The sequence below is a fragment of the Eulemur rufifrons genome, chromosome 30, assembly GCF_041146395.1.
Source record: "Eulemur rufifrons isolate Redbay chromosome 30, OSU_ERuf_1, whole genome shotgun sequence".
NCBI lineage: Eukaryota > Metazoa > Chordata > Mammalia > Primates > Lemuridae > Eulemur > Eulemur rufifrons.
Genome location: NC_091012.1, coordinates 46,798,619 through 46,811,493, shown reverse-complemented (window position 1 = coordinate 46,811,493; position 12,875 = coordinate 46,798,619).

Genomic DNA, 12,875 nt, shown 5'->3' with positions numbered 1-12,875 from the left:
AAAGAAATTCTTTTTTCTGCTCTCACATCTTGCCTTTTCAGGGATGGTTCATAAATAGTGTATTTAACACAGGAGGGATGCAGGTAATCAGTTCCAAGAATCAGGCAATTAGTCACATTTAGCAGTGGCCATCTCAATAACACATCCTAATATTAACTCTTCCTTTGTCCCTGATTTTTTTTTCTTGTTCCTCATTTCTGTTCCCTGAGATAGGACTCCTTACTAAAACCACAGCACAAAAGCCTTCTGCAGCAGTTCTGCTTTCTGGTGAACAAAGGCCAAAATAGAACTTTGACCTAGAAAGCATAAATATCAGGTTCCCTGTGTCAACAGCTATCATATCTCTTCAGGTAAAGCTAATGGTCCCCCGCTTAAAGCTAATGGATGTGGAACTAATCTTGAATTTAGAGAAAATAGATTTAGGGAACTCTATTTCAGCATGAATCGACATCAAGCAATCCTGTGGTAAATCAAGCCGTTTTTGATAACTAGGCTTCTGTCTTATTTTTGTTGTTGGTGGTGGTTTGTTTTCCTTAAGATACAGTTATCATCTTGTACCTCATTTCTAGGAACTAGATCCGTTGTCATGCTCCTTTCACCTATACTCCAGATTCTCCATGTGAACAACAGCTTACACCAAATATATTCTGTTCTCTTTGCAGAACAATTTTTAGGTCCTGCTCTTTTTCTTCCGCAATTTTCAGTTCTTCCCATTCCTATCTATGTCATAAGAGATAGTAAATAAACTGGGCCAAGACCACAACTGAGAAAATTCAAGGAACAATCAGAGCTAAAATCCATTCTCCTGAGTTCTAGCTCATTGCTTTTTATACTTCAAAAAGCTAGGAAACACCACATGTGCAAACATGCACACACACACACACACACACACACAAATAATCTTTCAGTAAATCACTGGAGTGTGAAGCTACTGAGGGTATCAAAACACAAAAGGTATACATCAAAAAGAACTTCTAAGAAACAAATCTCTAATATTAAATCATTAGACTTATAGTTATACAGTGAAAAGGAAAAAATAAACAGCAGCCTCCATTATTAACAAATATGTTATTTTAGCCAAGAAATGCTAAACTTGCAATGTTTTCTCTGTGAAATGCTTCTAGACTATGGTATTATTCAATTTTAGGGTGTATAAGACACATTTGCAGACTATGGTAAAATGTAGATTCCCCAGATCCCATTCAACACAGATCCAGATGCTATTGGCCTTGAATAAGGCCTAGGAATCTGCACACTGTATGCAAAAATATCTCCTCTGACTCAAAAATACCTATAAAACTACAAGTGGGATTGAAGGGAATATATGTTAACACCAAAAGTAGGGTAAAAGTTAACCCCACTTTAGAATTTGGAAGTAAATTTCACAATGTAGTCTGTGGAGCTGAATTAAAAACACTGTTGATAGCCCATGGATACTTCGACATTTGAAACAGAACAAATCTACCAGCTGGAAAGATGATAGAAAAGCCCTTCCAATTTCTCCCAGAATCAATATCAAGCAGAAAACTTGGCAGAATTTTTTCTACTACTTGTATTACAAAGATACAGATTTCTTGAAGAGGCACGAGAACTGTATTTCCCACACCCACCATCAATATATCATTCAACTATACCTGTTTGGAGACTTTGACTCACAGAAAATGACTGGGTAAGAAATATGTTGGGGTTGTCCCTGGTGAGTTTTATACATATAGGATTTGTGATAATGCAGGAAGTTTAATTCTCACAATAAAAATCTGCACCTCAGGGCAGAGATAGAAAGAGCGCAGATAGAATACCAACCTGGATTGCAGTTGTGTGCGTGTGTATGTGTGTATGCATGCTTGCATATATAAAATTTATTGGTTTAGGACAATGGTTCTCAAATTTTAGAGTGCATCAAAATCACTTGGAAGGCTTTTTAAAAAACTCCTCTCACCTAGGGGTTCTAATTTAATAGGTCTGATATGGATTTTGGTAAATTTACATTTCCAACAAGTCTACAAGTGACACTGATGCTAGTGTTCCAGAGCTGCACTTTGAATACCAGTGGTTTAGAATGCCAAAGTGCCACTAAATTGGCTGGATATGGTACTCATGCCTTAATCCCAGTACTTTGGAAGGCAGAGATGGGAGGATTGCTTGAGGCCAAGAGTTCAAGACCAGCCTGGGCAACATAGCAAGATCCCATTTCTACCAAAAATAAATAAATAAATAAAGTAGCCAGGTGTGGTGGTGCATGACTGTAGTCCTAGCTACTTGAGAGGCTGAGGTGGGAGGATCCCTTGAGCCCAGGGATTTGAGGCTGCAGTGAGCTATGCTCACACTACTGCACTCTAGCCAGGGTGACAGATGGAGACCCTGTCTCAAAAAAACCAAAATATGTCATAATTTCAATTGCTTAAAACAGAAATCCACTAACTGAAAGCTGGCTAGGCACTACAAGTTAGATTAGGCTCTATACTATTTTCCTTCCAGCAACACATCTGAGAAGTGATAGATGATTTCACTCATCCTCAGATGGAAAGTATGCAGGACGAAGGGTAGCACGTGTGTGCTGCCTGCTTGCAAACACTGTGTTTGAGTAATCATTTTTTTAACAATGGAAAAAGTAAAAACTCAATTTGGAAACTATTAAACAATACTTTAGTTCATATAAAATATTATATCATTCTGGAGTTGCATAAAAGCATATCTCTAAAGTAATTTCTTCATGAAACCAGAAAAAAAAATTAGAAGAGTGTTTGGTGTCATCAACAGGTTAATATGGTATATAAGAACAAGCCATAAGAAATCACAAAGGAACATAAGGATGTTAATTTTTTAAAGAGCTACACAGACAGGTATAGATACAAAGGATGCTGGCCAAAATAAGGAGTGTTTTTTGGAAGTTAAAATTGCAGTAGCAGAATTAAAAACTGCATAGCAGATAATTAATAACAGTTACACTGAATGCTGTAGCTCATAAAGTATTCTACTGGTGAAAGAATAGATATGCAAATGAGTAGAATAGATTAGAAACAGACAGTAAAGTACTTACATCTGATTTCATTTCAAACCAGAGAGTAAAAGATATGTTAGTCAACAAATGGTTTTCAGAAGATAGGTTAACTACTGGAAGAAAAGTTAGCTCATTTTCTCACACCATACACCAAAATAAATTCCTGAGTGAAAAAATATAAAAAAAAAATAAAATTACACAAAGTGAATTTTTTAAAATGTTTTTCAAAATTTTTTTTATTCTTTATTTCAGCTTATTATGGGGGTACAAAAGTTCAGGTTACATATATTTCCCATGTCCCACCCATCCCCCCGAGTCAGAGCTTCAAGCGTGTCCATTCCCTAGACAGTGCGCATCGCTCTCATCATGTAGGTATACACTCATCATCCCCTCCCTTCACCTCCCACCTCTGTCTGATACCCAATTGGTGTTATTTCCAAATGTGCACTTAGGTAATGATTGGGGAAACCAATTTGCTGGTGAGTACATGTGGTGCTTATTTTTCCATTCTTGGGATACTTCACTTAATAGAATGGGTTCCAGCTCTCTCCAGAAGAACAAAAGGGATTCTATATCACTGTTAGTTGTTATAGCTGAGTAACACCCCATGGTATACATATACCACATTTTACTAATCCACTCATGAATTGATAGGCATTTGGGTTGTTTCCACATCTTTGCAATTGTGAATTGTGCTGCTATAACATTCGGGTGCAGATGTCTTTTTTATAGAATGACTTTTGTTCCTTTGGGTAGATGCCCAATAATGGGATTGCTGGATCGAATGGTAGGTCTACTTGAATCTATTTAAGGTATCTCCATATTGCTTTCCACAGCAGTTGCACTAGTTTGCAGTCCCACCAGCAGTGTATGAGTGTTCCTGTCTCTCTGCATCCACGCTAACATGTATTGCTTTGGGACTTTTTGATAAAGGCCATTCTCACTGGAGTTAAGTGATATCTCATTGTGGTTTTGATTTGCATTTCCCTGATGATTAGAGATGTTGAGCATTTTTTCATATGTTTGTTAGCCATTCTTATATCTTCTTTTGAAAAATTTCTATTCATGTCCTTTGCCCACTTTTTGATAGGGTCATTCGAGTTTTTCTTGCTGATTTTCCTGAGTTCTAAATAGATTCTTGTTATCAGTCCTTTATCGCATGTGTAGTATGAGAAAATTTTTTCCCATTCTGTAGGTTCTGTTTACTCTCGTGACTGTTTCTTTGGCTGTGCAGAAGCTTTTTAATTTAATCAGGTCCCATTATTTATTTTTGTTGTTGCTGTGATTGCCTTAGGGGTTTTCTTCATAAATTCTACACAAAGAGAATTAAATGCAGGTAAAAGATTTGCTCTTGGTGTGGAGAAGTCTTTCCAGGGATGACAGCAAAGGAATATGTATTTATTAAAATAAATATAAGAAAAGAGTAATAGTTTTGAATATACTTAAATGTTATAAATAAAACTGTATGTCAAAATACATAAAAAATGGGAAAAGAATGTAAACCATGAAGTTGGATAAATATTTTCAATATAAATCAATATCTATTTTGTATAAAAATGTCCTTATAAATCAATGGCAAAAAATGGGAAAAATGTTTGGAACTGAAATTCACAAAAAAATGGAAGTGGATAATGCATATGAAAACATACTTATTTTAAAAGGGATATTAAAGTAAAATTAAAACAAAAGTACAATACCAGTTTTTGGTTGTCAACTGGGCAAAGATTAAAACACCAACAATAACAACAATGATAAAAATACTCTAATTAGAAAGTAGTATAGTAAAAAGGAAAAGTTCACACAGTACTGATGGGAATATAAATTAGTATTACCTTCCTGGAGGAAAATTTGCAAACATATATCAAGAGACTTAAAAAGTATTCATAATTGTGGCTTGGTATTTTCAATTCTAGGAATTTATTCTAAATAAATAATGAGGTGGGCAAAAAGATTTATGAATCAACAAAGTATTAACAATATTATTCATAGCAGTACAGCAAAAAAATTGCCTAAATGTTAAAACAAAAGAAGATTACTTAAATGAATTTTGGTTTCCTGAGATACTATAATATTAATATACAGTCATATAAAATATATAGAAAATACTAGATGACAAAATATGTTGATCTAATAGTCTTAAGTTAAAAGGACAAATTACAACATTTCATTTAAAATATATTTACATATATTTTTTTTCAGTGGTGGGATAGTGTATGCTTTTAGTTTCTTCTTTGGCTTTCATGGTCTTTAGACCAAATGCAAAAGAGATTTTGAAAATGTGTGATTACAGACTGTTTGTGAAAATATTTTTCATTTACAGAAAGCCGCTTTTGTTGGTGGGAGAGAGGGGTGGCTTATGAGAGACAACTGAAACTCTATTTCAATTTACACATAGCCTCTTACCAACCTCCTCATTCCTCATCCCTTTGAAAATTATTAATCTAGTGTGCTGATCTTAGTAGTGGGCCCATGCCATATCCTTCATTGTGTCGAAGATTAGGAGGAAACATGTTTATATAATGAATTAGAAGATGACGAAAAGAAGAACAGTACACATCAAAAGTTATGAGATATAGCCAAAGATGTACTTAATCTGCAGACATAAATAGTCTCTATGTGTGGTAAGGAAAATTAAAATTAATACACAAAGAATTTAACTAAACTAGCAAAACGAAGAACAACAAAAAAATAAAAAGAAAAACAGTGTGGGGAAAGTAACAATAAAAATAAAAGTAGAAATTAATGTGAGGGGCAATACTATATACAGGCATACCTCAGAGATATTGCCAGTTCAGTTCCAAAAAACTGCAATAAAGTGAGTCACACAATTTTATTTTGGTTTCTCAGTGCATATAAAAGTCATGTCTACACTATACTGTAATCTATTAAGTGTAGAATAACATTATGTCTAAAAATGTGCATACCTTAAATAAAAAATGCTTTATTGCTAAAAAATGTTAACAATCATCTGAGCCTTCAATGAGTCATGATCTTTTGCTGGTGGAGGGTTGATGGCTGCCGACTGATAAGGGTAGAGGTTGCTGAAGGCTGGGGTTCCTGTGGCAATTTCTTTAATGAGAGAACAATGAAGTTTGCCACATCCATCGATTATTTCTTTCTTCCACAAACAATTTCTCTGCATCATGTGATGCTGTTTGACGGCATTTTACCCACAGTAGAACTTTCAACATTGGAGTCAATCCTCTCAAACCCTGCTGGTGCTTTATCAAATAAGTTTCTATAATACTCTAAATCCTTTGCTGTCATTTCAACAATGTTCATGGCATCTTCATGAGGAACAGGTTCCCGCTCAAGAAACTGCTTTCTATGCTCACCCATAAAAAGCATCATCTCATCCATTAAATTTTTATGATGAGCAATTCAATCACATCTTCACGCTCCACTTCTCATTCTAGTTCTCTTGCTATTAATATTTCCACCACATCTGCAGTTACTTCCTCCACTGATGTCTTGAACCCCTTAAAGTCAACCATGAGGGTTAGATTTACCTTCTTTCAAACTCCTATTAATGTTGATATTTTGACTTCCTCTCAGGAATCACAGATTTTCTTAATGGCATCTGGAATAATGAATTCTTTCCGAACGTTTTTAAGTTACTTTGTCCACATTCAACAGAGGAAACACTATCTATGGCAGCTAAAGCCTTACAAATTTTTTTTTAAATAATAAGACTTGAAAGTTGAAATTACTTCTTCATCCATGGGGTACAGAATGGATATGTGTTAGAAGGCATGAAAACAACACTATTCTCCTTATACATCTCCATCAGAGCTCTTGGGTGAACAGGTGTATTGTCAATGACCAATAATATTTTGAAGGAAATCTTTTTTTCTGAGAAGTAGGTCTCAATGGTGGACTTAACATATTCAGTAAACCATGCTATAAACAGATGTGCTGTCATCCAGGCTTTGTTGTTCCATTTATAGGGTACAGGCAGAATGGATTTAATATGATTCTTAAGGACCCTAGAATTTTCAGAATGGTAAAGAATCACTGGCTTCCACTTAAAGTCACCATTTGGATTAGCCCCTTTGAAGCTAGGCATTGACTTCTCCTCTCTAGTTATGAAAGCCTTAAATGGTGTCTTCCAATATAAGGCTGTTCCATCTACATTGATAATATCTGTGTTAGTGTGGTCACCTGCATCAATAATCTTAGCTAGATCTTCTGGATAACTCACTGCAGTTTTACATCAGCACTCGCTGTTTCAACTTGTACTTTCATGTTATGGAAATGGCTTCTTTCTTTAAACCTCATGAACCAATCTTTGTCAGGTTCCAACTTTTATTCTGCAGCTTCCTCACCTCTTTTAGCCTTTATAGAATTGAAGAGAGTTAGGAAATTGCTCTGAATTAGGCTTTGGCTTAAAGGAATGTTATAGCTGATTTGATCTTCTATCCAGACCACTAAAACTTTCTCTATATCAGCAGTAAGGCTGTTTCGCTTTCTTATTTTTCATGTGCTCACTCTGGTATCACTTTTAATTTTCCTCAAGAACTTTTCCTTCTCATTCACAACTTGGCCATCTGTTTGGCACAAGAGGACTAGTTTTTCTCTGATCTTGACTTTCAACATGCCTTCCTCACTAAGCTTAATCATTTCCAACTTTTGATTCAAAATGAGAGATGTGGGACTCTTTCTTTCACTTGAACACTTAGAGGTTATTGTAAAATTTATTAATTCATCTAATTTCAATATTATTGTGTCTCATGAAATAGGGAGGCCAGAAGACAGGGAGAGAGACCAGGGAATGACAATCAGTGGAACTGTTAGAACATGCACAACATCCATCAATTAAGTTTGGTGTCTTATATGGGCAAGGTTCACAGCACTTCTAAACAATTACAATAGTAACACCAAAGATTACTGATCACAGATCACCATAACAGATATAGTAGTAATAATAAAGTTTGAAATATTGCAGGAATTGCTACAATGTGATACAGAGACACTAAGTGAGCACATGCTGCTGGAAATATGGCACTGATAGACTTGCTTGATGCAGGGTTGTCACAAAAGTTCAATTTATTAAAAACAAACTCAGTATCTGTAAAGTGCAATATGGTGAAGCACAATAAAACAAAGTAGTTTGTATAACTAGAAATAGAAAAAAAACACAAATATGCAATAGTAAAATGACAAAGGTTAAAATTTAAGAAAATCTACAGGTGTTTTAAAAGCAAGTAAGCCATCGATATATTACCTGGAGATCTAATACAAAGCCATATGGTGACCTCAATATATGCTGAGAAAACGATTTATAGAATTCAGCATGCATTCTTGATTTAATTATTTTTAGTAAAATATGAATAGAAGGATAGATTCTTGCTATGATAGTTTATATTTCTGTCTCCAAATCCAGTGATCTTCCAAATAGCTATCATTTTTTATGGATAATACTATTATACTACCAAAAAAGTACCAGGGTGCTGCCCAGAGAAAATAATCTATAATGAAACTGACATATTTTCATGGTCAGTGTGGTTGACCCCCCCAGGGTCCATTCCAACTCTTAAAGATTATTTTAATCCAGTTAGGGTAATTCCATCCTCCTTGGTAATAAGTTACTTAAAAACGAACATGCAACCCAATTCCATCCAGTAAAATATAAAGGAAATTCTGTTGGGGGACTTTCATAAAAATTGTCCTAACTACTAAGAAAGAGACTGAGAAGCTACAGTCTTCTGAATATTTCACTGTCTGGATGTGGCATTCTAAACTGCTGCAGACAAGTTCAAGGACAATACCAGAAAGACTGGTCCTTAAGTTTATCTTATAGTTGTATCCTGCCTGTCCCAGCTCTAGTTTTTCATTTATGTGATATTTTTAAAAATGCTCTATTATTTAAACCAGTTTGAGCTGGATTTTTTATTACTTACTTCTTAAATGATAACCCTATAATAAACCAACTGCCAAAATTATATTTAATAGTGAAACAGGAAACACATTCACAATGGGATAGTGCAAGAGGGAGTGAGGGGTAAAAAATTTCCTACTGGGTACGATGTACACTATTCAAGTGAACAGTACATCAAAAGCCCAGGCTCTGCCACTATGAAATACATATATGAAATGGAATTCAACTTGTACCCCCTAAATCTATTAAAATAAAAAACAATAGGAAAAATAATTTAAGAAATTAAAAAAACATGCTTTCATATATACCAGCAATAGAGATGTCCTCTATCACTTCTATTATTTGACATGATTGTAGAAATTCTAGCTAAGAATTAAAAGACAACTTTTGGAAATGAGTTATTTAGAAATAATAAATACATCATTATTTACAGATGAAATAATTGTATGCCTTGAAAACCCAATAAGATGATTAAAAATATCCTAGAATTATGATTGTTCTGACATGTGGCCAGAAAAAATGATAAATCTACAAAAATCATTGCAGTTCATGCGTACAAGTAATAAGCCATTAGAAGCTATAATGGAAAAAAATTTCCATTAATAATAGCAATAATATTAAATTTATTGAAAAATCCTAATATGAAATGTGTGCAAGCATATAAAAAATAAACATAAAACATTTACAAAGTGTTAAAGATGAATTTTAGTAGCCCTTTCCTCACAACTTCTGTGGAGAAATACTGTTCTTAATAATGGATCAAGTGAGAAGACTTTAAAGAGGATTGGCTAATCCTGGAAGATGAAAAAAAGTAGGTCTTTTCAACTGATTGGAGAGACCTCCTCCACTCCCAGAACTAGACTCCAATGTAGAGAGATGACATGCCCCGATCATGTACAATCACAGAAGATATAAATGTCAGTCCTGCACCTACATGTTTTGATACAAATGTCAGTGGTAGAGCCATAAGTACAAGGGAGTGGACAATTTTGGCGGCAGAGAATATCTTAGGCAGTGGTTGTGGAGAATTCTATCTTCAAGAAGTTATACCTGAGTTATGACCATACTGGCAAGCCAGTAAGAAATGCCAGGGCTTACCCTAGACATGAAGATAAATATGCACCTCCATGAGGCTGATGTGAGCATTAGTAGTGTTCACTTGTAAAGATATTTGTGTCCAGTAAAATAGAGATCTTTTGCATTCAGATCAGTAGAAGGTGCAGGAAAGGGAAAGATGAGATGGCTAGGCCAGAAAGACCTGAGCAACATATTCTAAAGCACATGGGTGTAAACTCTCATAAATAAGTGGCTTGAGGCTCTTGGGTCAAGGGTGCCATGGACTGAATTGTGACCCCCAAATTTCATATGTTGAATCCCCATCCCCCCAAATGACAGTATTTTGAAATAGAGCCTATTAGGAGGTCATTAAGGTTAAATGAGGTCATAAGGTTAAGACCCTGATGTCCTTATAAGAAGAAACCCCAGAATGCTCACCAGAATGTGAATTGGCTGACCCTTTGATCTTAGATTTCCAGCCTTCAGAAATGTCAGAAATAAATTTCTGTTGTTTAAGCTACCCAAGCTGTGATATTTTGTTGTGGCAGTCTAAGCAGACTAAGACAGAGAGGATGGCATGCGTGTAGAATGCTTAGGACTACCCATTCCAGTGACACTGAGATACACAAAAATTCAGATTCCCACCACAATTGATAGTCAATGGATAGAATGACTATAAGCACAAGACACCGGAATTTGGGACGTAATGTTCTGCCTGGAAAAAAGTGCATATGCTTCTACACTTGGGAATAATTCAATTTATATTAGCGTTACTATTAATACTTAAAACTGAAAGCACACTTTACAGATGCTATGAGCAGCTTTTCTTATGGAGCCAGAAGATCTGATATTAGTGAAAATAAGACAGGGCAAACTCATTTGTGACTTTGAACTGTTAGCAAAGTTGCATTTTTGTAGATAAAAGTCCCATATGGGATCAAGGCTCCTGTACTAGGAAAGCAATTTTGGCCAGAGATTTTTGATTTCTGGCAAAATGTACATCATGTTGAATGGCCCTCGAAAGGCAAAAGCTTGTGAAGCATCAGTGGAAGGGCAGCACAGGGCTAATGAAAGCCTTGGGATCTTCATAGGAGGACAAAAATACAGAGAGAAGAGCAGAGGATTGGAAACAAGAAATTCAGGGCCATGAACTTTTGTCTTTTACAAATGTCAGGCACCTTGATCATCAGATAGAAATGTAGGATATATACTGTTTGAGAAAAAGGAAGATTCACTTGTGGTTTTATAAACCTTGAAGATCAGGGTTTGGTTCTGTGATATCCATATGTATATTGGTATATACATTGGAGCCTAGAAAAAGTAGGCTCATGAGAGATTTATGATTTTAATCTAGCTTTGGGAGTAGGGAAATGGAAGCCAATTCTGGCATCAACCTTTAAAAAATGAGCACATATAAGGAAATAGATCAAAATATGGATAGTACTTTTCTGTGGATATTGGAATTATGAGTGGCAATGTGATGGTGAAGAGTATAGGTTGTCCAGCTAGGCTGTTTGAGTTTCAGTATTGACTGTCACACTTACAAATGTGACACGTTAGGAAAGATACATAAGTTCTTTATATTCGTGTTTATTCATTTGTAAAAAGGAAATAACAATAACATTGTATGTCTCTGGTTTCTATGAGCCTTAAACAAAATAATGCATAGAAAACAATTAGCAGAATATCTGAGCCACAGTGGGTGCCCAGCTATTATTTTCCTCAAAAACTTCCCAATTCTTTACAGTAATCATGTTATTTTATCAGAAAAATGTTGTATTAAAAAGATATAACTTAAGTATATAGTTATTTATATTTTGATAGATATAAATGCCTTCATTTGTGGGCCTTGCAATTTAGATTTGGGTGAGGTTTGAGATGAGAACATTCTATTTGCCATTTATTTGGCAGTAAAACCAATCTGGATTCTGGGCAGAGAATGTGAATACAATCTACATTTTAGTGTTCATATTTTTTGCATTCTATTTCTGACAGTCACCAGCTGTGGGACTTTATACAAGGTATTTAACCCTTCTATGTAAAATGAGGATAATAATTCTAAGCTTGTATGGTTGTGGTGGTGATTAGGTTAGATAAATATGGAAGGCTCCTGCAGAGGGCTTACACACAACGGGCAATCAATATTATTTACCATGACCCCTCACTTCAACTTTAGGAGGTTAGACCAAGTATTCTTGCCTGTGCTATGTTCCAGTACAGTTGTTTTTCAATGTAGAAATCAAATCCAAATGACTAAATATATCTTCTTGACAATATTTTTATGTAGGCAATTCCCAGATATATTTATCATGGGACAACTTGAAAGAGAGAAATTTAATGTAAATTCTGTAGATAGGGCACAAATGACTTTACTATCTCAGGAAGTTCCTCTAAAGGACACCCACTCATTACTGAAATTAAATCCATATTCAGTCTAAAATCCATTTTCTGTGCAATTTGATCAGTCTACAGATGTGCCACAGGGAGATCTTTTAGCATCAAGACTTCCATAGAGGTGTGTATCATTATCTGAGGTTTGCAGTAGCAGACTGTTCATAGCATATTGATTTATTTTTGCCTAAAATACTTGAGTACTGCTACTATGGTGGTATAATTAACATTGCAGGTTTAACTTGTGAATGATCCCAAAAGAGACTTGTGATTAATATAAATTGTGATCACCTAGCCATTGATGTCATTATATAATGTCTTGAGATTTATAATGATAGGAAGGGCTTATTTTATCAATTTCTGTTTATTTCTATTTTGTACATGACATTGACCTTGAGCAACTAGCAATGGGTACTTCAATGCAATCTGGCATTTTGTTGATAGGCACATCTCCAAAAGCATACAGTGAAATATAGATTGTAAAAACCAGAGGTTTATGATCTCTATAATGTACTAGCACAGGCCCAGAAGTCAATGATTATTGGCTAA